General features: G+C 46.7%; 1 protein-coding gene and 1 long non-coding RNA gene across 4 annotated transcripts in view; both read left to right on the plus strand.

Moving 5' to 3' along the window:
- Positions 1–1,316: 1,316 nt before the first annotated feature.
- Positions 1,317–22,949, plus strand: LOC103671537. Its single transcript, XR_005832831.1, has 3 exons — positions 1,317–1,432; positions 1,561–1,730; positions 22,728–22,949. It is a non-coding gene; the product is annotated as an uncharacterized LOC103671537 (long non-coding RNA).
- Positions 22,950–24,649: 1,700 nt separating this feature from the next.
- Positions 24,650–25,019, plus strand: part of ITPRIPL1 (ITPRIP like 1) — a 4,367-nt gene continuing 3,997 nt past the window's right edge. For all 3 annotated transcript variants that reach the window (XM_040623159.1, XM_040623157.1, XM_040623160.1), the window contains exon 1: positions 24,650–24,910. The gene's annotated coding sequence lies outside the window, so the exon portion shown is untranslated. The remainder of the gene's footprint in view (positions 24,911–25,019) is intronic.

Here is a 25,019-nt window from a genome sequence, read left to right on the forward strand (position 1 = left end):
ATTGTGGTGTGGGGGATTCCTGTGATGGTGCCTTCCGTTCGACAATGCCTCATCAGCCCAGACAAACCTTTCTCAGAGCTGTCCCACAGACCCAGCTCTTCTGCCCAGCCTTCCTTCTTTTCCTTCTCCCTTCACAGGTGTCAGGCCTGCATCCCATCTGAAGGTTCTCGTCTCTTTCTCCATCTACACCTCTTCATCCTTCACAGGCCTTTCCCCCCATAAATGCCTTGTATGTCTCACTGTGTCTTGGCATCTGCTTCTGGAAGGATCCAACTACCACAGTGTCCACCAACAAGAGAATGGCTGGAATCAGTGTGTCACACCATGGATGAGCCAGACCTATGAGTGTCACCCAGATAAATCTCAAAAATATAATGTTGATTGGAAAAAGCACAGTGCAGAAGCACGCTGCAAGTCACTCCCAGCCCACTAGCGGTTCTGAGCTTTACAGGAATTGATGTATTTGACACTCCACACCAACATTCTGAAGGAGGGCCTATCAGCAATGAGAAAACAGATGAAAACCTCACTTCTCTGCTCCTCAATTCCCTCCTCTTAAAAAGGGGCTGATGACAAATGCCTCCCTCACAGGATACAGCGAGTGTAACTATATATATATGATTTCTAGATAAGATTCAGACTGCTAATATAGATTCACAGTCCCTAATCTGAACATGTGTAGATGTGGTTTGGAATTTGGGGGATGTTAGAAACAAAGTGAATAACCGTGTATCGCATAACACCCAAATCCAGGGAGGGGCTTTATAATCAAACATCATAAAACTCCTGCCACAAACTTTTGAATATTAAGCTAAGTGGAATAAATAAGGACTTCACTTCCGGCTCTGCCTCCAAATGACTTATGGAAAATCTTTTGGTTTCAGGGCTCTTTAGATTTGAGAATCTTGGATAGCAGATTGTGGACCCGTTATTTTATCTAGGACTTACTATCTGTGTTTGGAAGTGAGGTAGACCTGTTCATAATGTCCTCATCTGCTTTTAGAATCTAGGTTAAAATAATCTCATCGAATGGACAAGAAAGTGTTACTTCCTCTTCTGTTTGTTGCCAGAGTTCCAGACTCTCCAATAGCCAAAGACCGGAAACGTTATTGAATACCTCTGGGGTCCTTTCCAGCACTACAAACCTGCACGTAGAAACTTGCCCCAGGTAAACGAAATGTGTGGCCAGTGCCCTGCCTGTATGGGGAAAGCTGGCGGAGAGCAGCGGAGCACAGCCTCCTTCACAGAGAGACAGAGAAGCCATCCTCCCCCACAGCCACCAGCATTTCCGGTGGGGGAGGGGGGTGCACCTCCAAAGGAGGGTGCTTGTCCAGGAGCCGAGTGCATTTCCCATTCAAGGGAGTTGAGCGGGAGGCTTGGGCAGAAGTGAAACCCCATCTCCTCTCATTCTTGGCTCTCTTTGGTGTCCCTGGTAAGTGGCCGCCGCCAATGCCTCAGCTCCTGGTGGAAATCAAGGCAGAGGTCCTAGAGGAGTTTGAGAGAGAAGTGGAAGCCTCTGGGTAAGTGGCAACCAGGCCAGGGCATTTTCCTCTCTTGCAGTGGGTTCCGTCCGCCACCCTGCCTTCACCACAGGGTCAGAAGACGCTCAGTCCTTTGCATGCTGGCACTCCTCGGCAAGCTCCTCCTAGAGTATGACAGCCCAGCGCCTGTCTCTTGGCGATGTCACTGGAAACACCCCTGGATTACTGGGGTACTCACCAGCCTTCCAGGTACCTACAAAAGTCCTTTTCCCAGAGGCTCAAGGGAGGCTGTCCTTTCTGTGATCTGATTTTATTCCTTGAGTGCCGACAGGGCCCACAGCCCCGTGTTCAGGGGAGCACAGCATCCCTACCCTCAGGCTCTCCTAAGCCAAGTGCTGTGGTTATAGAGAAAGTGTCCAGCTAGAGGTTGGGGGCCTTGGGGAAATGGGGGCCCACAGCACATGAGGGTTAAACTGGTCAGCAGGGCACTGGCAGGAGGGCTGGCTTCCCAGTGCAGATGCACCTGCTGGCTCATTCAGTAAAGTTGTTTTCAGGCCATTGCTGTGTGCTGGCGGCTGGACTGGAGCTTTGCCAGCGGGAGGCCAGTGGGGGAGCAGGGGTAGGGAGGCAGGTCCCTGGGCAGAAGCTGCTCTGGAAAGGCAGGCCAAGGCTGTCAGGCCCAAGAGCAAGGGACTCAGATGATGGGTGAGCAGCACGGGGTGGGTCCTGGACTGGGGTGGGTGATACGTGGTACCCAGAGGAAGGGTGGCTTGCTCAAGGTTGCAAGGCTCAGCAGGACTCCTTAAAAGAGTCCAAATACTCCTCCAGTCCAACAGTCTACCTACTGGGCTTGATCCTGCAGCCACATGCAGTAATAAAATGACTACCATCTCCTGACCTCAGACTCTGAACCAGACCCTGAATTAGCCGTCTCCTCACAGTCCTGTGATGTATGCATCCTTGTTATCCCCCTATTGCAGCTGAGGGCAGTGAGGCCAGTGAGAAGCATGTCCAAGGTTACAGGCTAGGAAGTGGCAGATCTGGGATTGTTAACCTTGCAGTCTTGGCCATGTTACCTAGCCTCTCTGAGCCTCACTGCTGTCAAATGAAAGTCAACATTATAGCAGTACCTACATCTCAGGGGTGTTGTGAGGGTCTGTAAGTTAATACACGTGGAAATTCTAACAACAGGCATGGAATCAAGCCAAACCAATGTTAGCTACTGTTAGCTATTATGCAGATTTATTTTTGGAAGTGCATACCTTTTGGCCACCTTCACATTCCCCACCCCCCACCTCTGGCAGCCACCAATCTGTTCTCTGAATCTATGAATTTTGGGGTTTTATTTAGTTTTTAAAAAAATTTTTAAAAGATTTTATTTATTTATTTATTTATTTGAGAGAGAAAGAGTGAGAGAGAGAGAGCACGAGGTGGGGAGGGTCAGAGGGAGAAGCGCACACTCCGCTGAGCGGGGAGCCCGATGCGGGACTTGATTCTGGGACCCTGGGGTCATGACCTGAGCCAAAGGCAGACGTTTAACTGACTGAGCCACCCAGGCACCTCTAGTTATGTTTTTTTTTTTTTAGATTCCACATGTAAGTGAGATCATATAGTATTCGTCTTTGTCATCTGTCTGACTTATTTCACTTAGCATGATGCCCTCAAGGTCTGTCCCTGTCGTCACAAGTGGCAAGATTTTCTTTCTTTTTCATGGCTGAATAATACTCCATTGTGCACATACATCACATTTCTTTATCTGTTCATCCATTGGTGGACACTGAGGTTGTTTCTCTGTCTTGGCTGTTGTAAGTAATGCTGCAGTGAACAAGGTCGCAGATGACTTCTCAAGTTCGCAGGTTCAGAACTGTTTCTCCAGTTGTTGTAGTCCTAGGGGACCCGTGAACGTGAGCTGTGCTCGCCACCTGAGCCAGGTGATCAAAAGGTGTCTCCTGGGCTGCACCCACAGGAGCAGATTGGTTCACAAACTCCTTATCAGGAGACACTGGCCACGCGGAATGAGGCAGAGGGAGAGCACAGAGCTAGCACCTGTCCTCTGAGGTCTCTGGAGAGGACTACCAGAGGCCGCGATGAGTGTTTCATTAGAAGCCTGCCCTCAGGCTGCGGCTGTGAGGATGCGCAAATAGGCACCACCGGCTGTTGCGTCCTGGGAGTGGCGGCCGGTTAAGAACTCTTGCCGCATTGGGGACAGCTCTGTGGGACCCAGGAGCACAGGCCCCGCTGGCCACCGGATACAAGGGATCAAGGGTGGTAGCCGCAAAAAACAGGGTGCTAGACTAGGGGACAAGCTCCATTTCGGGACATACCGGTGACCTGGAGTGAGGCAGAGGGAGACCACACAGGTGATACCCGCTGGCCTCTGTCTTTGGGGCTTATTTCAGGAGGCCCTAGATGTATGTTGAGTTAGATGCCTGCCCCTCAGGCCAGAGCTTCAGGCCTTTTTCACAGAAAGACTGGCTGCGTCTCTGGGGGGCCCCGAAGGGTGACCAGGTGAGTCCACAGGAGCCCTGTAAGAACTGGTGCTTTTTTGCCCTGGCCGTTGTTGAAAGCCCCATTGGCTTTCAAAGACAGATGTTTTGGAGGCTTATCTCCCAGCTGTAGGTCTCAAAAATTGGGGTGCAAGATGCGGGGCTCAAATCCTTCACTCCTCAGGGCAAAGCTGTGGATTCCGAGTTTCCTCCTGCTTATGGGTCGCTGCACTGGGGGTGGGGTTTATAGCAAGACTGTCTCAGCCTCTCCTACCCATAGGGTTTTAAGGGTTTTCTTTTGTTTTTGGGTTTTTTTTTTAAGATTTTCTTTTTCTTTTTTTCAAAGATTTTATCTATTTATTTGACACAGAGAGAGACAGTGAGAGAGGGAACACAAGCAGGGGGAGTGGGGGAGGGAGAAGCAGGCTTCCCGAGGAGCAGGGAGTCCGGTGCGGGGCTCTATCCCAGGACCCTGGGATCATGCCCTAAGCAGAAGGCAGATTCTTAACGACTGAGCCACCCAGGCGCCCCAGATTTTATTTTATTTTTCTTAAGTGATCTCTACACCCAACATGGGGCTCAAACTCACAAGCCCGAGATCAAGAGTAATAAGCTCCACCGACTGAGCCAGCGAGTGGGATGTGTAGGAATCACTTATCTAGTTTGGGGTTTCTTTCAGAGGCAACTGTTCCATATGTAGCTGTAGATTCAGTGGGAGGAGATGAGCTCAGGATGTTCCTACATCATCCCCTTGAACCAGAACCAGTTTGGCATGTTCTTAAAAAGTTAGACATACACCTACCATCCAGTCCTGCCATTCGGCGCCCAGCTATTTACTCAAGAGAGGGAGAACAGGGGCGCCTGGGTGGCGCAGCGGTTAAGCGTCTGCCTTCGGCTCAGGGCGTGTTCCCGGCGATCCGGGATCGAGCCCCACATCAGGCTCTTCCGCTGTGAGCCTGCTTCTTCCTCTCCCACTCCCCCTGCTTGTGTTCCCTCTCTTGCTGGCTGTCTCTATCTCTGTCGAATAAATAAATAAAATCTTTAAAAAAAAAAAAAAAAGAGAGGGAGAGCAAATGCCCCACAAAGACTTGTACAGGAATGTTCATAACAGTTTTATTTGTCATTGCCCCAAACTGGAAATAACCCAAACACCCATCAACAATTGAACAGGTAGACAAATTACAATCTATGCATATACAGGAATGGTACAAGTTATCGAAAGCAAAAGCACTATTATGAAAGCAACATGGACGAGTCCCAAAATAATTATGGTGAGTGAAAGAAGTCAGACAAAAATTTCTAAAAAATTCAAATGAGGGACGCCTGGGTGGCTCAGTTGCTTAAGCATCTGCCTTCAGCTCAGGTCATGATCCCAGGGTCCTGGGATGGAGTCCTGAATAGGGCTGCTTGCTCAGCAGGGAGCCTGCTTCTCCCTCTGCCTGCCATTTCCCCTGCTTGTGCTCTCTCTCTCTCTCTGACAAATAAATAAATAAAATATTTTTAATTAAAAAATAAATAAAAATCTAGCAATGAATATTCCTCACCTGAGGGGAAGCGGCAGACTGGGCGAGAACAGGCCTGACCAGGGTCACCCCTGGCCAGGGACAGAGATCGAGAATCCCTAGTGTTGTGCCTCAGGCCAGAAAGCTTTTCCACATGCTATACCGCCACCCTGTGGCCAGGGCAGGGCATCAGTGCTGGACAGGTGGGCGGCCTGACAGGGCAGGCATGGAGTTCTGGAACCTCTGCCAGGGGGTCATCTCCTCAAGGATCTTGGATGCTACTGCCCCAACCAGGACCCCAGCTGCAGCAGCAAACCCAGATACCACAAGGACGAGGTGGGCGATGCATCTGATTAAGGATGGCAGTGATGCCAGGTGGGTAGCCAGGCTTGATGGGGACTATGGGGAGACTGGGAGCAGCCGTGACTCAGCTCCACGCACTTGTTGCCAGAATCAAGGCCCAATGTTGCCAAGTCTTTATTTTTTTTTTTATTTTTTTTTAATAGATGAAAATCTAGATTTATACTGGAAACCTTCCAGTTTTTTAATGGCAAACTTATTTACTGCTTGGGCTAGTGCAGACCTATTAAACCATGCCCATGGGCCAGAATCTGGGGGTTACCAGTTTGCAACCTCCGAGCAAACACCTTGGATTCTCTTCCTAGGAGCCGGCCATGAGGCAGGAGGCCATGCTTACTGTCCTTGCATGACATGAAGAAAGAGCCTAGGGCCGAGAGAGCAAGATATCCTTGTGTTTATCCAAAGAGAGAAAACAAGAGGTCCAAGTTTATTCCCCAAGGCTGTGCCATTCATTAATGTTTAGCTGTCCTCCCCTGCATTGGAATTTAAGGCCTCTGGCTTAGAGTTGGAACAGGTTTCCTCCCCTGTTGTCTGGCACTGCGGAGGACTGAGGGAAGGATTAACGAAGGATAACGAAGGGAAAGAAAGTTCTGAACACCCAGCAGGTACCAAGACCACAAGCATGTCCCCCAAAGAGAATAGACTCCTGGCTTTTCCCTTTGCCTTCCAGCCAGACAAAGAATGCAAAGTGTTCCGGTAGCAGGAACAGAGCATCTTGAAAGCTAGGATACTTCCTGGACAAGATGCCAGTAGAGGGCCTTTGGTCACCAAAATGGAAGAAAGTGAATGTCAAGTCCATCTCCCAGGGCAGGAGGGAAAGCCAGAGACTTCTGTAGAGTGTCTGCAACCTGCCGAGGTTGGTATGGAGGACAGTCCTGCTGTCCTCTTGCCTGACCTCAGGGCTTGAGCTGGCAGCCATCACTCAGTAGACAGAGGCCAGAACCCATTCTGTTGTGGGCTGCCAGGCCTCTACCTTCCTAGAGTGGATAAGCCATCTGTCCCTGTGAGCTGGTCCTCTTGATGGCCACGAGGTCATGAGGATGTACCCAAAGGGGTCCTGCAACATCTAGAGGCTGCAGAGGCATGGGTCTTTCTCTGGACCAGTGGGCCAGTGTCCATCAACTTCGCAGGGTGAGGAAGGTCACAAGCATGAGCCTCCTGCTTTCTGCCCCAGGCCTGATCAGACTCTCCGAGCAGTGCCAACCCTATCCCCATTCTTGGGCCATTTGGCCATGGGGGCAAAGAATAGGAGATGTGAAGTCAGATGCCCCTCACCTGCCCCAGGGAGCCTGCCTCCCTACCCACCTGCCCTGTTCCCATAGGCAGACAGGATGTACACATGGCCCTGGGAGGGGACTTCTCCCTTCATTGCTGCTGCTGTCAGTGAGGAGAGGGCAGACCTCCTACTCTTACTCTCCAGAAGACCTCAGCCCACCCCCAGGGCAGTGTCTCAGGACATACAAAAGAAGCCCCCAAGTCAAGCGCTTAAGGAGACAGAAAGCAATCATCTGAACCTAGCAGCCAGCTCTAACCCTCCTGAAAGGACTCCAGGGGCAGGATACCAGGACTTGGGAGTGTGGACATCTGTTGGGCCAGTGTCTTGGAGTACCTGGGCTCTGGCATGCCCAGTCCTGCCAGGCTCTCAGCCAGTGCTGGGCAGCAGCCTCTGGCAGGGGCTGCACGTGGGGATGGCAGATGGAGGGTCCCAGTGCCTGAAAAAAAACATGGCCAGGGCACAGAGAGACATGATGTCCTAGGGCCAGAGCCCAAGCACTGGGTGTGTCTCTAGAAGAAGCCCCTGGGGACCCACCCTGAATATAAGGTAGCAGACGAGGGAGCCCTGAGTGGGAGGGGATCAGGACTCATCCTCCTCGGGCAGGGCACCTAGGTCCTCCCCAGGAGCAGAGGGGAAAGAGTCATAGAGGCTCACTCCCTCAGAGGAAAGGCAGAGTGAGTTAGAGAGAAGATTCTTCCTGACACTTGTTAACGAACAGTAAGGCTGACTTTATTCAAGGGGGACCAGGGCGGTGGGTATTACAACCACTGTAATGGGGTCTTGCAGTGGGGGAGAGAGAATGGACTCAACTCTGAATGCAGCATGGGCAAGTGGGAATTTATAGCCAAGGAGCAGGGTGGGGGTCAGGGGATGGAAAGTGGCTAAGAGGAAGCAGCAGGGGTCAGGGGGATTCTGGCTAGCCTATGTAACAGGATCTTGCTGAAGGCAGCAGGCAGGGTGATCAGACATCTGCAGGTGGTGGTGGCTGAGAAACCTGATCAGATATTGAGAGGGACCACTTACGGGGGCTGAGTGATTCTGGCTAACTTGACTGAGCAGAGTGCTTGTAAAACTGGATGACGCAACGATGATCACGGAAGTCCAAAAGTCAAGACTCATTGGAAAGAGCAGAGCACAGAGGAGCCTGATTCAGGTTTGATCAGGGAGAGAGTTTGTCAGTCCCCCTCTTGTCCAAGGAAAAGAGCGATATTCTTCTTTGAGCAGAAGTCCATTTTCTTACTTCATTGCCTTTTGCTCATTCGGGGTCAGCTGCACCACCTACCTGGACTGAGCAGTAGTGGATATGTGCTGGGTGGTGGGAGTGTCCAGGCATTTAATGAGAGGAATTTCTTTTTTTTTTAAAGATTATTTATTTATTTATTTATTTGACAGAGAGAGACAGCCAGTGAGAGAGGGAACACAAGCAGGGGGAGTAGGAGAGGAAGAAGCAGGCTCCCAGCAGAGGAGCCTGATGTGGGGCTCGATCCCAGAACGCTGGGATCACGCCCTGAGCCGAAGGCAGACGCTTAACGACTGAGCCACCCAGGCGCCCCTAATGAGAGGAATTTCTATAAAAATTTAAGGAAAGAAAGTTAATGGTTGGAAACCCAGTCTCTGAGTCCGGAGATCAGCCTGTTGAGATTTCCAGATGTTGGGCTCGAGGATGGGACTGGCAATGCCACGAGTTCCTCGGTCTTCAGTTTGAAGACCATGTCTTTGGTGATGGCCCTGAGTGATCTGGTGATGTTTCTGAGCAGCAGGCATGAAGGTGATTTCTTTTAAGTCTATGTCAAGTCCTCCAGCTTTAGCTTGCAGGGCTTTGGGAAGAGGGCAGTTTTAGTTCTCAGTGATGCCAAGTCGGGAAGGTGGGAGAAACACTGGGAGCCTCAGGTTGGAGACTTGTAGCTAGATGTAGAGGGGAACTTAGAAGAACTGAGAATTTGGTGAGGAGCTGCGAAACGTGAGCGATGGAGCCCACAAGGGTGCGCTGTAGTTTTCCATGGAAACAAACACAGTCGCCTGCTTTTGGTTCTTGTTTACAAAATAAACCAGGTTTTGGCTTGATTATCCACATAAGTGCAGCAAGAATGGTAATTGACCACATAGGCAGTTTTGAGTCTGCTTTGCTGGAACTTTTATAAGGAATCTTAGATTAGATTTTAAAAATCCGCTCTAGGCGAGGAAGCCATGCCAGAAACTCTCCAGAAGATTTTGCTTGCAGTACCTATAAATTTGGATGAATTTCTCTCTTCTGGAATCCCCCAAATAACCCGAGGTTCCTGGGCCTGCCAAGAAGTGACCTTCCTTACTCACCTGTAAGGCTGGGAACCCTGTAAGCCAAGTCCCAGGCTCATTTTTCCAAGAAGACTTTATAAGCATTGGCTTCATAAAATTAAGCCTGGTTCCTTAGAACTATCTGGTCCTATCTGATTCTCTGCATTATTCTGAAATATGGGACATTCACCTAAAGCCTGGGTTATTTAACTAATGTTGTCCAAATTTAACCAGTTATGTCCTGTTACAAGAACAGATTCTTACTGAACTTATGCAAGGAATTATATTGCCACAGAAATAAGAATATTTAATAAGCGTTTCCAAATTCTCAAGGGATCAGATAGGGAGAAAAGATAAATGTTTGATTTCTGTTTACAAAAGCATCATCTACCAAACTGTTATAAGTTATAGATAGTTTAAGTGAAATGTCTGGAAAATAGAACTCTAAAGAACTAGGACTGTTCCAGAACAGTAGGTATAATCATGCTTCATCAGTTAACTCAGTCCCATGTAATCAATTCTTGTTCTACTTGATCCTGGGTTAGCAGTTCAGTGAACTTGGCAGCTTCTAAAGATCTGAAGAGAGTTCATTTGACAAGAAAATTTCATTGTTTCTGTGACACATAACAAAAATAATAACCAGGATTTTGACTGATGGCATTGTATCAAGACATACCATGGATAGCCAAGGTATTGACAAATTTTTATAAACATTACACAGTTTGTGAAATATTTTGCATTAGTAATATTTACCCATACAAATATAACCTAGAAAGGTTAAAAGTTCTATTTGACAACGCCTTGTTATTATGCAATTGAACAAATCAAATAAACCTAATTACTTAAACATCTGTTTGTCTACAAGATGAAAGAACAAAGCCTTTGAAAATTTCCAGGAACTCTCTAGGAAATCCCAAAGTTAATCTGAGGTCAAAAAAACTTCATTTGGGATTTGTTTTTTTGTTTGTTTGTTTGTTTTTTTTTTAGATTTTATTTATTTGACAGAGAGAGAGACAGCCAGAGAGAGAGAGAACACAAGCATGGGGAGTGGGAGAGGAAGAAGCAGGCTCCTAGCAGAGAAGCCCGATGCTGGGCTCGATCCCAGAACGCTGGGATCACGCCCTGAGCCAAAGGCAGACGCTTAACGACTGAGCCACCCAGGTGCCCCTCATTTGGGATTTGATTTGGGGAAGAAAAAAATTGTCAGAAATGTAGAAAACCTTAGCTCTTTTCAATGTGAAAAGTCTTGGTGCTCTTAAATAATTGAAGATATGACAAAGGTTAGCATGAAGCACAGGAAATTATTCTGATAAGATCTTGGTATCCTAGGCAGATTACCAAAAAGTAAAGAAGAAACTTTTTACCATCTCTTATCAAGAGCAGACAGATAATCTCAGGAAACTTTGTCATTCTAACAGAAAGAAGACCATATTTTAGTTTTGTACCAGTGTGCTTTTGTTATTAAGGCTTTTTTTTTAAGACCTTGAAATAAATCCATTTAGGTCTTTTTTCAGCTTAATTACATGAGATAAGGTCTATTTTCTGCAAAACTTCTACAGTTTTCTTAATTCATTCAGGCGTCTGTTTTTCTATATTTTCCTCCTTTCATTCTGGAACAACCAGTCATTCTTTTTTTTAAATAAAATAACTCTTTTTCTCCTCAGCAAAAACACATCTTTCATACCTTTCCTTATGAATAAGTACATCCTACTTTTCTTGCATATTCTTCATATGCAGTTGTTTTTCTTCACCCTTATTATTTCTAGTAGTTTTAACTACATATGTTGATTATAATTTTTAATTGGTTGTAACCTTTCTTTTACAGAGAAAACTGGTTAGCAGACATACCAGCAGTTCTGTATGAGCAGACTAGCAAATTTTATGAATAGAAACATGTTTCTGTATGGGACGGTTGTTTAGTAACAAACCCAAATATATTTAGCTTCTCTATACCCTATAAAAACAAGGTGCCAAAGTATGTAGGTTTGTGATGTCAGCTAATGCAGTTGAAGGGGTCCAGAATATGCCACCCCAAAACACGCCAGTTTGGCATAAGGATTATTTTGAGCTGAAAGCAATTAAGAAACAGCAGGCACAGGTAGAAATCTCTGTTCTAACCCTTTCTGCTAAAAAGCAGGACATACATTTCCATTTGTAAAACTGTTCCTCTCCTATAACAAGACTGGAGATTGCAAAGATGAGTCTGCACAACAAACCTTCCTAAACAACCCTAGTTTACCATACATTTCCTGGTCACCTCCCCACAATTTACAGCCCCTAGGAGCCCAAACCCCCTTTCCTTCGTCTAGTTACTTCTCCATAATTTATCACCCTTTATTAAAATAGTATATAAAATGCCAGAGTCTAACAGCCTCTTTGGGTTTTTCACTTATTTTCTGTGAAGCCCCCATGCACATAAAATAAAACTTCTATGCCTTTTCTCCTATTAATCTGTCTTTTGTTCGTTTAAGCTGCAGGACTTGGGTACAGAACCTAAGAGCGTAAGAGAAAAAGTTTCTCTTCCCCTATATAGTAAAATGCTAATTCTATTCCAAAGGGACCATTTTAGTCAAAATTAATGGAGCAACCCTTCACCTACTGAGACAAACTCAAGTTGCCCACAGTAAGGCCTGCCTAATACAACAGTGCATACACATGGCCCTAAAGGCTGTGTGGCTGTGTGCCACGTTGGGTTCCCACAGGCCATCCTGCTTCTCCCCCATTGTCCTGAAATTTACTGTGTCCAGGTTCTAGGCTCTGTCATGCTGGGTAGTCTCAGGCTGAGTCAGGCGTCCTTCTAGGCACCCTTCTGGTCACTTTCCTGGTCTGGCCATCCCCACCAGGGCAGGCAAGAAGAGCTGAGAGATTTGGGGAGCCCCCAGGAGGGAGACTGTGGCCCTGAGGCATAAGCCCCCCCCCATTTGTCCCTCTGTCCATCCATCTGTCCATCCATCCTTTTCCCCATGTGAGCCAAGAAGCAGCTCTGCCTCTGACAGGCAGTGAGCAGAGTGAGCTGGCCCAGACAGCAAAGCAGAGTGTGCTGGATGCGAAACACACAGATCAGCTCCAGGACACAGCCATACCCCTGCTGCTCATCAGGTGGGCCTCACTGCATGCTGCTGGCCCTGAGAGAGGACCGGGTGTGGTGGACTGCCCTGGGTGAGGGAGGCCCTGGTCACCCACCTGCCCACCATTTACTCATTCAGCTCTAATTGGCACCTACTGAAGCACCAGAGATGAAAAGACAGGGCCCTTCCCTCAGGGGGTTATGAGAGGAATGGCACATGAAGGGGGCACCTAACCCAGTCCTGGGAGAGTCAGGGAAGGCCCCCAGAGGCAGTGCCCTTCCAGCTGCACCTGGTGGGTAAGCAGGATTTCACCAGAGGGAATAGCTTGGTGCTCTCAAGGAACCAAAGGGAGAGCTCAGAGTAGCCCAGCGGTCAGGATGAACTTGGATACACATCCCTGGGGCCTGAGTCAGGGTGGGCACCTGGACTTTAGTCAGAAAGCAGTGGGAGCCATGGAAGGTGTTAAGCAGGGCTTCTGACCAAGGAATGACTTACAGGTGTGTGTCAGGGACAGGAATGTGACTGCCACATACTGTGCTGTGCCCTCCAGCTAAGGTGTCAGAGCAAAGGCAGGTGTGTATTGGCCTCCCTGAGAGGTAGCTCCAATACCTCTTCCTATTCAGAAGCCATGTGCTTTTTGTGAGAATTAAACCTCATTTACCTTTAAATGCTTGAAATGGTGTACAGCAGGAATTCAGGTATGCGAAAATAAAATCCACTTAAAAAAAAATCTCCACTTGAATCAAATTCCTGGCTTAAGTTTCCATTCCATTATGTGGTAGAAATTACCCTGGTCAATTCAGGACAAGTCCAGACAAGTGTAGGTTGGCTCAGTCAGATCCCCATAAGGCCAGACACAAATTACAAATAGGCTTAATTCTCCTTGTTGAAAATAAGGGAAGAGACTTCTCCTACTCCCTTTCTTTTCAGAATGCCTTTCTCTGTCCTTTTCAATGTAGGTAAATCTTTATAATGACTAAATAAGCCATAGTACTCTGGCCAGTCTCACAACTCAGGAAAGTTTCCTCAGGGACCTGGGAGCTGTCTTTGTGAAATGCAAGGGGTGCCTGGGTGGCTCAGTCAGTTAAGTGCCTGACTCTTGATTTCAGCTCAGGTCATGATCTCAGGGTCATAAGATCAAGCCCTGTGTCCGGCTCCACACTCAGAGTGGAGTCTGCTTGAGATGCTCTCTCCCTCTCTCCCTCCGCCCCTCCCCAACTTGTGCTCTAAATAAATAAATAAATAAATAAATAAATAAATAAATCTGAAAGAAAGAAGAAAGAAAGAAAGAAAGAAAGAAAGAAAGAAAGAAGAAAGAAAGAAAGAAGAAAGAAAGAAAGAAAAAGAAAGAAAGGATAATATTGAGGCACCTGACTGATGACTCTTGATCTCAGGTTTGTGAGTTTGAGTCCCACTTTGGGTGTGGAGACTACTTAAAAAAAATGCAAACATCACAGGAGTTAGTGCATCACATTCGGGGGTAGGGCAGGCAAAACTTCACCTCTGCCCATCTGGGATTTTCAGCTGGGACTCTAACAAAATAAAAACAAACCTGTACAGTGGGAGAAAACAAAGAATAACTTGAAGTGGTGGCTTAGAACTCTGGCTTATGAAGCAGCTTCAGTAAAGAACTACCAATTTGTAGGGGCGCCTGGGTGGCCCAGTCAGTTGAGTGTCCAACTCTTGATTCCTGCTCAGGTCATGATCTTGGAGTTGTAGGATCCAGCCCTGCCTTGGGTTCTGCACTTAGTGTGGAGTCTGCTTGAGATTCTCTCTCCCTCTCCCTCTGACCCTCACCCTGCTTGAGCTCTCTCTCTAAATACATCTTTAAAAAGAAAAGAACAATTTGTAGAGAAATGACAGGACAAAGGAAAGCAGTCTTCAGCTTCCAAAGGCAGCAAAGTATGGGAAGGTAAATGTACAGGGGGAAGCTAATGGAATGAAGGGTGGTAGAAGATTCCTCTGGTGCTGTCTCTGGGCTGATAAGAGTCTGTCCCCAGTAAAGGGAGAATTTATGTCCTGCCTTTAGGCATAAAGGGGGAAGGGTAGAGATAGCTTTTCCTGCATTTGTTGCTTCTTAATTGCCTTCAGCTCAACATAATTTTTATGTCAAAAGGCATATTTTGGGGTGACATTCTGATTTCCTTCACTGATTTAATGCTTATTCAATAAAAACTTTTTCTACTACCTTTGTGGAGAGATTTTCTGGGTTGGAAGAAGATTTTGTTGTTTACTATATTTCCCACATTCCCCCCTTCCCCAAGTCACCCCTAGGTTCTCAGAAGGAACTCACCCCTTGGCCCTCTGCCCCCATTCACTGGCTCATGCAGGCCCTGAGTAAGGCTCTGGGCTCCAGAGGTCTACCCTCTTGAATGTTCAGTGCCACTTCCACTCCTCTGAAGGCTTAGGGAAGCTTGCTGGAGGGCTCTCCAGGCCTCTCTACCCACCTCAGAGATCCTGTGCAGTCCTCTCTGCAGCTCTCTAGTCCTCAGACTATTGGGGTCCCCTTCACACTGTACAAGACCAGAAAGTACCACCCCAAAATATGCCTCTTTGGCATTAGGATTTTTTTTAATGATTTATTTATTTGAGAGAGAGAGAGACAGAGAGAATGAATCTCAAGCAGACTCTGCACAGAGCCCAACTCAGGTTTCTATCCCAGGACCCTGAGTTCATGACCTGAGCCAAAATCAAGAGTTGGACACTCAACCAACTGAGCCATCCAGGCGCCTGGCATTAGGATAATTTTGAGCTGATTATTTTGAGAAACAGCAGACCCAGGAGAAGCTCTGAAAACAGAGTAGAAGTTTCCCTTTTATAAGAAATCTTATAAAAGATTAAGATCTTATAAAAGAAATCTCTATTTATAAAGGCATCTCCCTCTCTGCACCAGAAAGAGAACAGCTTTAAATCAAAACAAACTCTTATTAATGGAGAAGGCACTTAAATCTGCAGAACAAACCTTACTCTTGTTCTCTGTACTTTGCCTAATCATCTCCCATGACTGGGCTCCCCCACATCCTTCTTTCTTTTGTCTGTAGCTGAAGGTGGTATTTAAGCCCAAGTTCTAAGCCATCTTAGTACTTATTTTTCCCTGGTATGTATACATGAGGTATACATGTTAATAAAATTCTGTTGGTTTTTCTCTTCTTACTCTGTCTCGTTACAAGGTTCTCCACAGAGAACTTAGAAGGGTAGGGGGAAAATGATGTTTTTCTCCTTGTTGGCCCCCTTTGGGGGTGTTAGGCCAGAGCAATGATGGGCCCCTCCTTCACCACCCACCCTAGTCTCTAACCTTTCTGTGCCCCTCTCCTCCTTCTTTCCCAACTCAGATAATTTGTGTCACCTTCATGGCAAGAATAAGCTTCTTTTATTTCTCTTTACATTTCTGCTATAACAATGCACTTGGAAGACAAGAGCCAAAGGCCTAGTCTGGGCAGAGTGTTTAATGGTATAAAAAAACAAAAACAAAAAACAAAAAAACAAGAAAGGGACAGTGACTGTATTGGGGTGGGTGATAGGCCCAAGCCCATCAATTCATTCCCCAAAATCTGATGCCTGCTTGTTCCAAAGGCTGGGTGCTAGGACTCAATGGGGAGGTTGGGCGGGGAGGGAATACTTAGAACCAGAAGACAGGAGAGGGAGATTTAGGGAAGTAAGTGAATAGGGTATAGGGCAAAATCCAGGGCTTGGGGATGAGCAAGGAATTCCACTATTGAGACACAGTCCCATTAAGTGTTCACCTGGATTTGCCAGGGCAGCCCAACCTTAGTATTCACTTCCTCTGGTCCCATAAAGATTTGTGTGATTGCTATAACATGTATTTTACAATTTTAGAATCTGAGAAAATGTCACCAACCAGAAATATACTCAAGGAGATAACCCAAAATGGGAAAAAAATTCTTTTTGCTGATACCTTTTGGAAAGAGAAATTAGAATCCAGCTAGTGACTAAGTCTATGGGACTGTCCTTGCAAGTGCCATGTGTTAACATTCAGGAGCAAGCCAGGCAGTAATCCGCAGTCCAGAGCAGAGTGGCAGATTGGAAACCAGGGAGAGCACAGCTCTGACAAGTGGGATCATCCTTGAGAACCAGAGAAGAGGACAGAGCAGGAGGAGGCTAGACTCTGGGAGGCCAAGTTGAGGCCAGTGCCAGCCTAACTGGGAGCCCCCATGGACTCTCAGTGTCTGGCAAGAGGATTAATCTGGGTCAGCTGAATGGAGAGGAACACATGTGCCCTAGGAGGCTGATGGGGTGAGGGCAGGGCATGCTTGGTGGGTGCTTGGCACAAAGTTGATTGCATCATAGGTAAGAAAGCAGGACGAGACCCTCATCTTAGCCTCTTGTGTCTTTTCAGGTAGTCATTTAGTGACAACTTGAGAGAGGCTGGGGGCTTGGGCCCTTTTAGCCAGTGTGTGGGTGTTGACATCACAGGTCTGACATCAGTGTCCCTGGGCCACTCTTGGGGAGCTGGCCTCCACAGTTCTTGAGGCTGAATGAGTCTGAGGCATGAAAGGCATGCTTTTGCCTGGCTGGTACACTGGGGCCATTGTTTTCAGTAGATGAAAACCATGCCAGCTGGAAGAGTTCCATTCAACCCCAGTGTTTACACATCAGGAGCCGAGGGCCAGAGTGACAGGAAGTGACTTGCCCACGTCACAGAACAAGCTGGTGGCAGAGCCAGGACTTGCCCACGGACCTCAGCCCTCCACTCTGGGTCAGGAAAATTTTCAGTGTGGCTCTCCCAAAGGGACACATAGACTGTTTCTGCCCTTTGGCTATTGTGAACAATGCCAATAATGCCAGTAATGAACATGGATGTTCAAATATCTCCTCAAGACCTTGCTTTCAGTTCTTTGGGGGTACATAACCAGAAGTGAAATTGCTGGATCATCTGGTAGTTCTATTTTTAATTTTTTGAGGAACTGCCATTGGTTTCCATAGTGGTTGCACCATTTTACATGCTTGCCAGCAGTATACAGGGGTTCCAGTTTCTCCCCATTCTCACCAACACTTGTAATTCTCACTCTCTCTCTTTTTGTATGGTAGCCATCCTAAGGGTGTGAGGTGGTTTCCTCTTGATAAGGACACAGGTCATATTGGATTAGGACCCACCCTGATGACCTCATCTCAACATGATCATCTATCTGCAAAGATTCTGTTTCCAAACAGAGTGGCATTCTGAGATACTGAGGGTTTGGTCTTCAGCATAGAGTTTTGGGGAGACACAGTTCAGCCTATGATACCCCCATGCAGTGTGTACCTTTGAATCCATCTATCTGTATGTCTGTCTGTATGGAGTTAGATAGTGTGCCCACTCCCAAAAAATTCATGTCCACCCAGAGCCCAGGAACAAGACCTTTTTTGAAAAAAGGGTTTTTGGGGGCACCTGGGTGCTCAGTCAGTTAAGCGTCTGCCTTCAGCTCAGGTCATGATCCCAGGGTCCTGGGATCGGCCAGCATCAGGATCCCTGCTCAGCGGGGAGCCTGCTTCTCCCTCTCCCTCTGCCTACTTGTGCTCTCTCTCTGTCAAATAAATAAATAAAACCTTAAAAAGAAAGAAAATAGGGTCTTTGCAGATGTAATTAAGATAAGGATCAAAATGAGACCATGTGGGGCACCTGGGTGGCTCAGTCAGTTAAGTGTCTACCTTCGGCTCAGGTCATGATCCTAGCGTCCTGGGATCAAGCCCCACTTCAGGCTCCCTGCTCAGTTCTCCCTCCTTTCCCCTTGGCTTGTGCTCTCTCTCTCTCTCAAATAAATAAATAAAATCTTAAAAAAAAAATGAGACCATGTGCATTATGTTGGTCCCTAAATCCAACCACAGCCTCCTTGTAGGAGATAGAGAAGGGCACACAGAGAAGGTGATGTGGTGATGGAGTTACAGACTGGAATGGTACAGCTACAGGCCAGGAAACACGGAGGCAAGGCAGGCTTCTTCTCTAGACCCTTCAGAGGAAGCACGGCCCTGCCAGTACCTTCATTTTGGACTTCTGCCCTCCAGAACTGAGAGGATAAATTTTTGTTGTATTATTAAGCCACCAAAATTGTATGGCAGCCCCAGCAAACTAATGTACCGTCTCTTCATCGATGGCATCTACTCACCCCTCACCCATCTGCATGTGGCATGGAGTGAAGCGATGGCCCAGATCGTCTTTCACAGGCTCTCCACTTTCCAGAGAGTCGCCAGCTCTGGCAACCGTATGGCGGCGTCCTTGTGACCCGGTGGTAACCGATGTGTCTGGGGGATTGGTCCAGGGGCTGAGGGTCTGGAGCCAGCGAAAAAGCGCGCGGGAGGGTGGCGGGGCAGCATGTCCGTGCGGGGTGAGGGGCGAAGGGAGGCTGCAGGACGGTCCCAGCCTGGGGAGGGTGCTCAAAGGACCCGGGGAACTGACGGGGAGGAGAAAGCCCCTTGCCCGTCCCCACAATGGCTAAGACGCCACCTCCCAGGCACAAAGCGTGTCCTGGGTTAAACACGCCAGCGTGGTCGCACCTGCTTTTTAAGAAAACGCAATGTGAGTCTCTTCAACGAAGGCACACCAGAGCTTTGAGCACATGCATTCACGAGCTGGGCACTGTCTGACTGGTATTTATTATAATGTGAAAATACTACCAGATCATTGTTAACCAGTTCGAAAAAGGCACAAGAGAGTGTAAAAGTCACCTGTAATCAGTCTCTCCATCCTCAGAGGATCACTGTAAACATTTTGGAATCCACCCTTCGAAACTTCTTTTTTTAGGCATACAATACACGCACGCAAGGGGATTAAACCCCTAGCATAGTCTTGTAACCTGCTTTTTTTCAGTTACTATGCTTTGGTCTATTTTCCACTTTAATGTAGACTTACACATTCTATTTTTATACATACAGTACATTTCTATATTTTTATAGGTTTATTGTGTAATGACCAAAACATGAGTAAGATTTGTGTAGTGATTTGATTAATTTTGGTAAAAAAAAAAATAATGAAAACACATGGGTGCACCACAGGAATCTTTTATAAAAACTTTATATCATTTAAAAAATATTTTCACAGATCCCTGGCTCACCTTCTCCCAGTAATTACAGTGATTTTTTCCCTGCATCATCTGCCATTCATACTACCAGTGGGAGTTCTGTGTGGCCTCTTCACACCTTTCCTACCACCACCTGAGACAGGTCTAATAATGGCTTTCTTACTTTCTAACATCATCGAGATGTCATAGGCTCACCTGACCTTTTGGATGTTCTGACCTGTTGTGCCGTCACCGCCTGAGTAGTTTTGATTCTTTTCAGAGTAGAAGAGTGCAGTGGTCAGAAGAGTGGGGATCCAAATGTGTTTGTACGGAGCGGAGGCACTTCATCTCTGAGTGTGAGTTCACAGACTGGTGCTCACTGGAGACGAGTTTGGGGACCTTTGGCAGTGACATGTGCATTTCTCTCTGCCCCTGCAGACCCTTTTTCTCCTTTCTTCTCTGAGCCCTAGGGCCATGCACAGACCCAGGAGGACTGAATCAAGGGGCTCCCTTGTTCTCTGCCTTCCGGTTGGTTTGGGCCAATGGGAGGCTTCAGGAAATGAGTTTTTAGAGAACTCAACTCTCTTCCTGTGGTGTCCCGCAGGGTTGACTTCATCCTCTCAACTGAAGACCACATTTTCTTATCAGACATCCTCTCCACATAGCCACTGTCTTCGAGTTTTGGTAACAAATCACTCCCTCCTCCTCACCCTTACCCAGAGATAGGCTCCCTGTTGGCCTAGCTCCAGGAACAGTAACTGTCCTTTGCATTTTCCCCAAACCCTGGAACTCTTTTGTTCCTTGATTAAATTCTCAATTACCCGATGTGAGTATTCCATCACATCCTGCTGGGGAACCTAACTGATATCATAGGATTGAGGGTGATTTTTTAAAAACTGATTTCTTAAACTTTCCTATATTTTCCAAACTTTTTACAACGATCAATTTTGTTTTGTGTTTATGAGTGTTTTTTTTTTTAAGATTGATTTATTTATTTGAGAGAGCGAGCACAAGCAGGGGGAGTGGCAGAGGGAGAGGGAGAAGCAGGCTTCCCGCTGAGCAGGACCCTGGGATCATGACCTGAGCCAAAGACAGATGCTTAACCAACTCAGCCACCCAGGCGCCCCGTGTTTACGAGTTTTTTAAATGTTATCAAGAAACATTATACAAATCTGTTTGTTGGGGGTCAACTTGAGCAAGTAGTGTTCCAAGGGGCACATTTTTAGAAATACTGGCACAAATCATGTGTACGGATTTGTGGTGCTCCCACAATCTGTAACGCTTACCTCTGGGTAGTGGGGTATGAGGGTAGCTTCTTTTCCTATTCCTCCTATATAATATGCATTTTTACAATGAGCATGTGTCATTTTTACAAAAAGATGAAGCTTTAAAAATGAATTTCTGGGGAAATGTGCACATTTCACTGCTTAGAAACAGGACAATTAACTCTTTCTGTAAATGGCCAGAGGGTAATGTTTTAGTGTTTGCCAGCCAAGAGGCAGAATTGAGAATTATGCAGGCATTTACATAACAAGAGAAAATAAATCTCCACAAAATCTGTTTTTAAAATTTTATTTATTTATTTAAGAGAGTGAGACAGAGCAGAGAGAGCACAAATGTTGGGGAAGGGCAGAGGAAGATACAGACTCCCCACTGAGCAGGGAGCCCCACGGTGCTCGATCCCAGGACTCATGCATGACCTGAGCCAAAGGCAGATGCTCAACTGACTGAGCCACCCAGGCGCCCTCCACAAAATTTTATTGACAGAATTCACAGTATAATAATAATGATCGAGTGCATTTTTTTTTGTAATATGGAGCTGCTAATGAAAAGAATGGGATTCTTTTATTTTTTGAAAATAACATGTCAATTAGGGCTCAAAGTTAATGTTTCCTATCATCCAAATTGATTACAAATGTTCATCTGTTAATGCCGATCTGTAATGAGTTATTATGTATTACCTCTCTGAAAATGTTTTTCAGTACAGTTACTAACAAATATTGATGTATTAATACACAAGCATATGATTTTAACTGAGCATGTTCATTCTTACATAATTAGATTCTTATTTGCCTTTTTAGTATGTCATTACACTGTAGATTAATCACTTCTAATTGAAGATTATGTGGAATATTCTCAATTGCACAGTTAAATGGATTTTGAAATATGGAAGTGTTCTTTCTACTCGCAGTGATGTCTGACAAACTCTGCTGGAGCTGTGTGTGGTTTGAGCTCAGAAAATGTATCTACTACAAATTTATGTAGGAATGGACATCTTGCTTCTTGTTTTATTTTTGACAACACAGGAAGTGTAAAAAGCAGCTTGATATTACTTGTGATTCAAAGTTTGTTAAAATGATTTCATCAGAGAATAAATTTCACATATAAACACCATTTTGTCTTCTACTTTTACACTGACTTCATTAAGAAACAGTATCAAGAGGCATCTGGGTGGCTCAGTCAGTTAAGTGGCTGAATCTTGGTCCCGGCTTGGGTCTTGATCTCTGGGTCATGAGTTCAAGCCCCACATTGGGCTCCATGCTGGTCGTGGAGCCTACTTAAAACAACAGCAACAACAACAAAAATCACCCCAGTATCAAGTCTGCAACCAAAAGCTAATTTCCAAAGTCATTCAGTGTTTAATAAGAGTAGTTGAGGGCAGTTCTTGTTTAGAAAAATTTTAATCTCAGCCCCGAGCTCAAAAAGATTGCGAACTGAAAATGATAGTAGGGCAAGTCAAGATACTCGGTGTCTATTTCTGATGAAAATTCCCAAACAAAGTTCACCATTGACATTACTGGTTCACGAATACATAACAGATTCAAATATTTTCCACAAAATATCTGCCATTGAATAATACGATGAATAACCATAGGCTTTAAACACCTGAAATTTTCACAAGCTTTGTAAATTTGCTGATCTAAGCCCTTTTCTGCTCCATATATGTTTTTATTACCATCGGTGGTAACATATATTAGCAGATTCCGTGTCAGGTTGTACTGAATTAATGTTTTCTTTTAAATATTCTTGCCTCTAATTGTCCCATGCAGACTATTTATAAAGTCTAATTCTTCAGTAATTGCAAATTCTGCATTGGCTTCCTGAATGAACAGCAACAACTGAGCAGTATTAGTAAACATTTACTGATTCATCAAGCTAAGGGAAATCACTCAGAATCATGTGACTTGTTTTTAGATTGATTACCGATATTTCTCCCAGTGTTTTCAAGTCTTTGAGCAACTATTCTCACCAAAACACTAATTGTCTCTTTTTCTTTATTTTTAGTAATCTCTACCTACGCGCAATGTGGGACTCAAACTCAACCCTGAGATCAAGAGTTGCATGCTTCTCCGACTGAGTCAGCCAGGTGCCCCAATACAAACTAATAGTCTTAAACACATTTTAGGTCTTACGGGCCAAGAGGCAAAATCGTACATAGATAGATTATGTAGGTACTTACTTTCTATGTACTTATTTTTTTAATGATAAAAATAAAATTATTTGGGGAGAAACTACCATGTTTCCTTGCTTGACAAGGGTAAATCCCACCACAGTGGAATTCAGTTGTTAAAATGAGTGGCCACTGCTATAGTTTACTCATGTTATTTGTGTACGATCACCAATTAGCAGAAATCCCAGGGTTTCCAAATGACTTGGTTTTCTTTTAATCCCACTAAGCCAACAATCACGTCACATCACGCCAAAGCAGAAAAATCACCAAAAACAGGCCAAGAAATGTTCACTGCTAGAGGGTTTCTTGTTGATTTAAATGTAATATTTACATGGATTCTAAGTCTCTAGCTTGGAGTCTGTTTGCTATAGCAACCAACCTCATGAGTGCCAACTAGCATATGTCTTCTAACGTGACAATCACTTTTAAAACAAACCCTTATTTGACTATGAACACACGCACCTTTAAACACACAGCTTTATTATTTTTTTAAAGATTGTGTGTATTCATTTGAGACAGAGAACATGAGCAGGGGGAGAGGCAGAAATAGATTCCCGGCTGAGCCAGGAGCCCAACGCAGGGCTTGATCCCAGGACCTGGAAATCATGACCTGAGCTGAAGGCAGACACTTAACCATCTGGGCCACCCAGGCACCCCTAAACACATAGCTTTCAACACTATTGTTTGCACGCTCTGAAATGCATTTTTTTCATCCGAACATTGTCATAAGCTAAGAAATAAAGAGAAATTCATGGTCACCACGTGATTTTGCTAATGCTTAGTGGTAGTAGCCCCTAAGTTTAATAAAAACTTGGGAACTTCAGTCATGGCCAGCTAGAAGACAGTCTTTCCCCCTCCACAGTGAAATAAGTCAGTATTTTTGGAAGCACTGTCCAAGTTGTTTGCCCCCCCCCCTCCCGGCTACATTGCCACTGTAAGGAGGGCTGAAACTTGTCTTTCAGCAGAAGGACTTTAGCTAGTAAGTATGAAAAGATAGCACTTCCTTTTCTCCTTGGTTAGCTGACACAGGACAGGAAGGCTGGGGGCTCTTGCTGATACTCTGAAGATCCTTTCCCGGAAACCCCTTCTGTGGGGATATCGTAGTGTATCATAAGGCTTGTCCAGTCTCCACAGTTCCTAAGTTTTCCTTTATACGCCCATCTCATCAGCAGAGCTACCCTGGAGCTTTAGGATTCTTACTCCTACGAAGCTAGTGAGTGAGAAGTAAGGCCTCAAGCCAGGTCTTCGCGCGCTGTCTGGCCTTTCCTGACAGCCACTCGATAGGAAGGAGGTGGGGAAAGACACCTGAGTCTGGGCGTGGGCTGGGGGTGAGGCACAGTACGGACGCTGACGACACACCTCAGCTCCTGTGCCATTTTGCGCAGGACCAGTCCGGACTGCGAATGACGCCCCCCTGTCCCCGTCAATTCCTAGTTATGCCATCATCCTCGTCACCGTGTAAGTACGGTGCATTCCAAATTCCCAGTAAGGATACCTTGGTGCACCGAGCTGCGTGAAGCCGGCTGCCGGCCCCGCAGTTGCCCCTGGAGCCACCCCCGGGAGGCCGAGCAGCTGCGGCGAGCGAGCCCCCTCGGCGGCGAGTCCCGGGACCGCAGCCCCTCGGCTCTGCACACGACCCGGCGGGAGCCTGGGCCGCGCACCGAAGGCGCGTCGACGCGACCCGGGCCACCGGGGCCCCAGGGCGGCGCTCCCGCGGCGCGCTCGGCGGCGGGTTGGGCTGGGAGGAGCTTGGGCGGGGTGGAGCCTGGACGGCGGGAGCCGCGGTGCGCGGCAGGCGCCTTCGGAGCGGCCCGCGGCGCGGTGGGGGTCTCCGGGGTGGGCCGCACACAGACCCTCTGACCCTCGACGAGATGGTGCGTTCCCCGGGAGAGGGGAGCGGGGCCACTTCCCCGGACGCCCCAGGCGAGGCACCCGGAGCCCCCAACCCGCCGGCGAAAAGGCGGGGGCAGTCAGGCCGCGCTGTCTCTTTAAGACCGTGTTCCAGCTAACACCGACGGTGAGTAACCTGGCCCCACGTTCCTGAGAAAGCCCCGGGAGGGTAGGCGGATGAGAGTTCAGATCTCTGGGCGTGGAATTTGGGGAAGTTATGAATGGCGGGGGGGGGG

The sequence above is a fragment of the Ursus maritimus genome, unplaced genomic scaffold (genome assembly GCF_017311325.1).
Source record: "Ursus maritimus isolate PB19 unplaced genomic scaffold, ASM1731132v1 scaffold_6, whole genome shotgun sequence".
Lineage (NCBI taxonomy): Eukaryota > Metazoa > Chordata > Mammalia > Carnivora > Ursidae > Ursus > Ursus maritimus.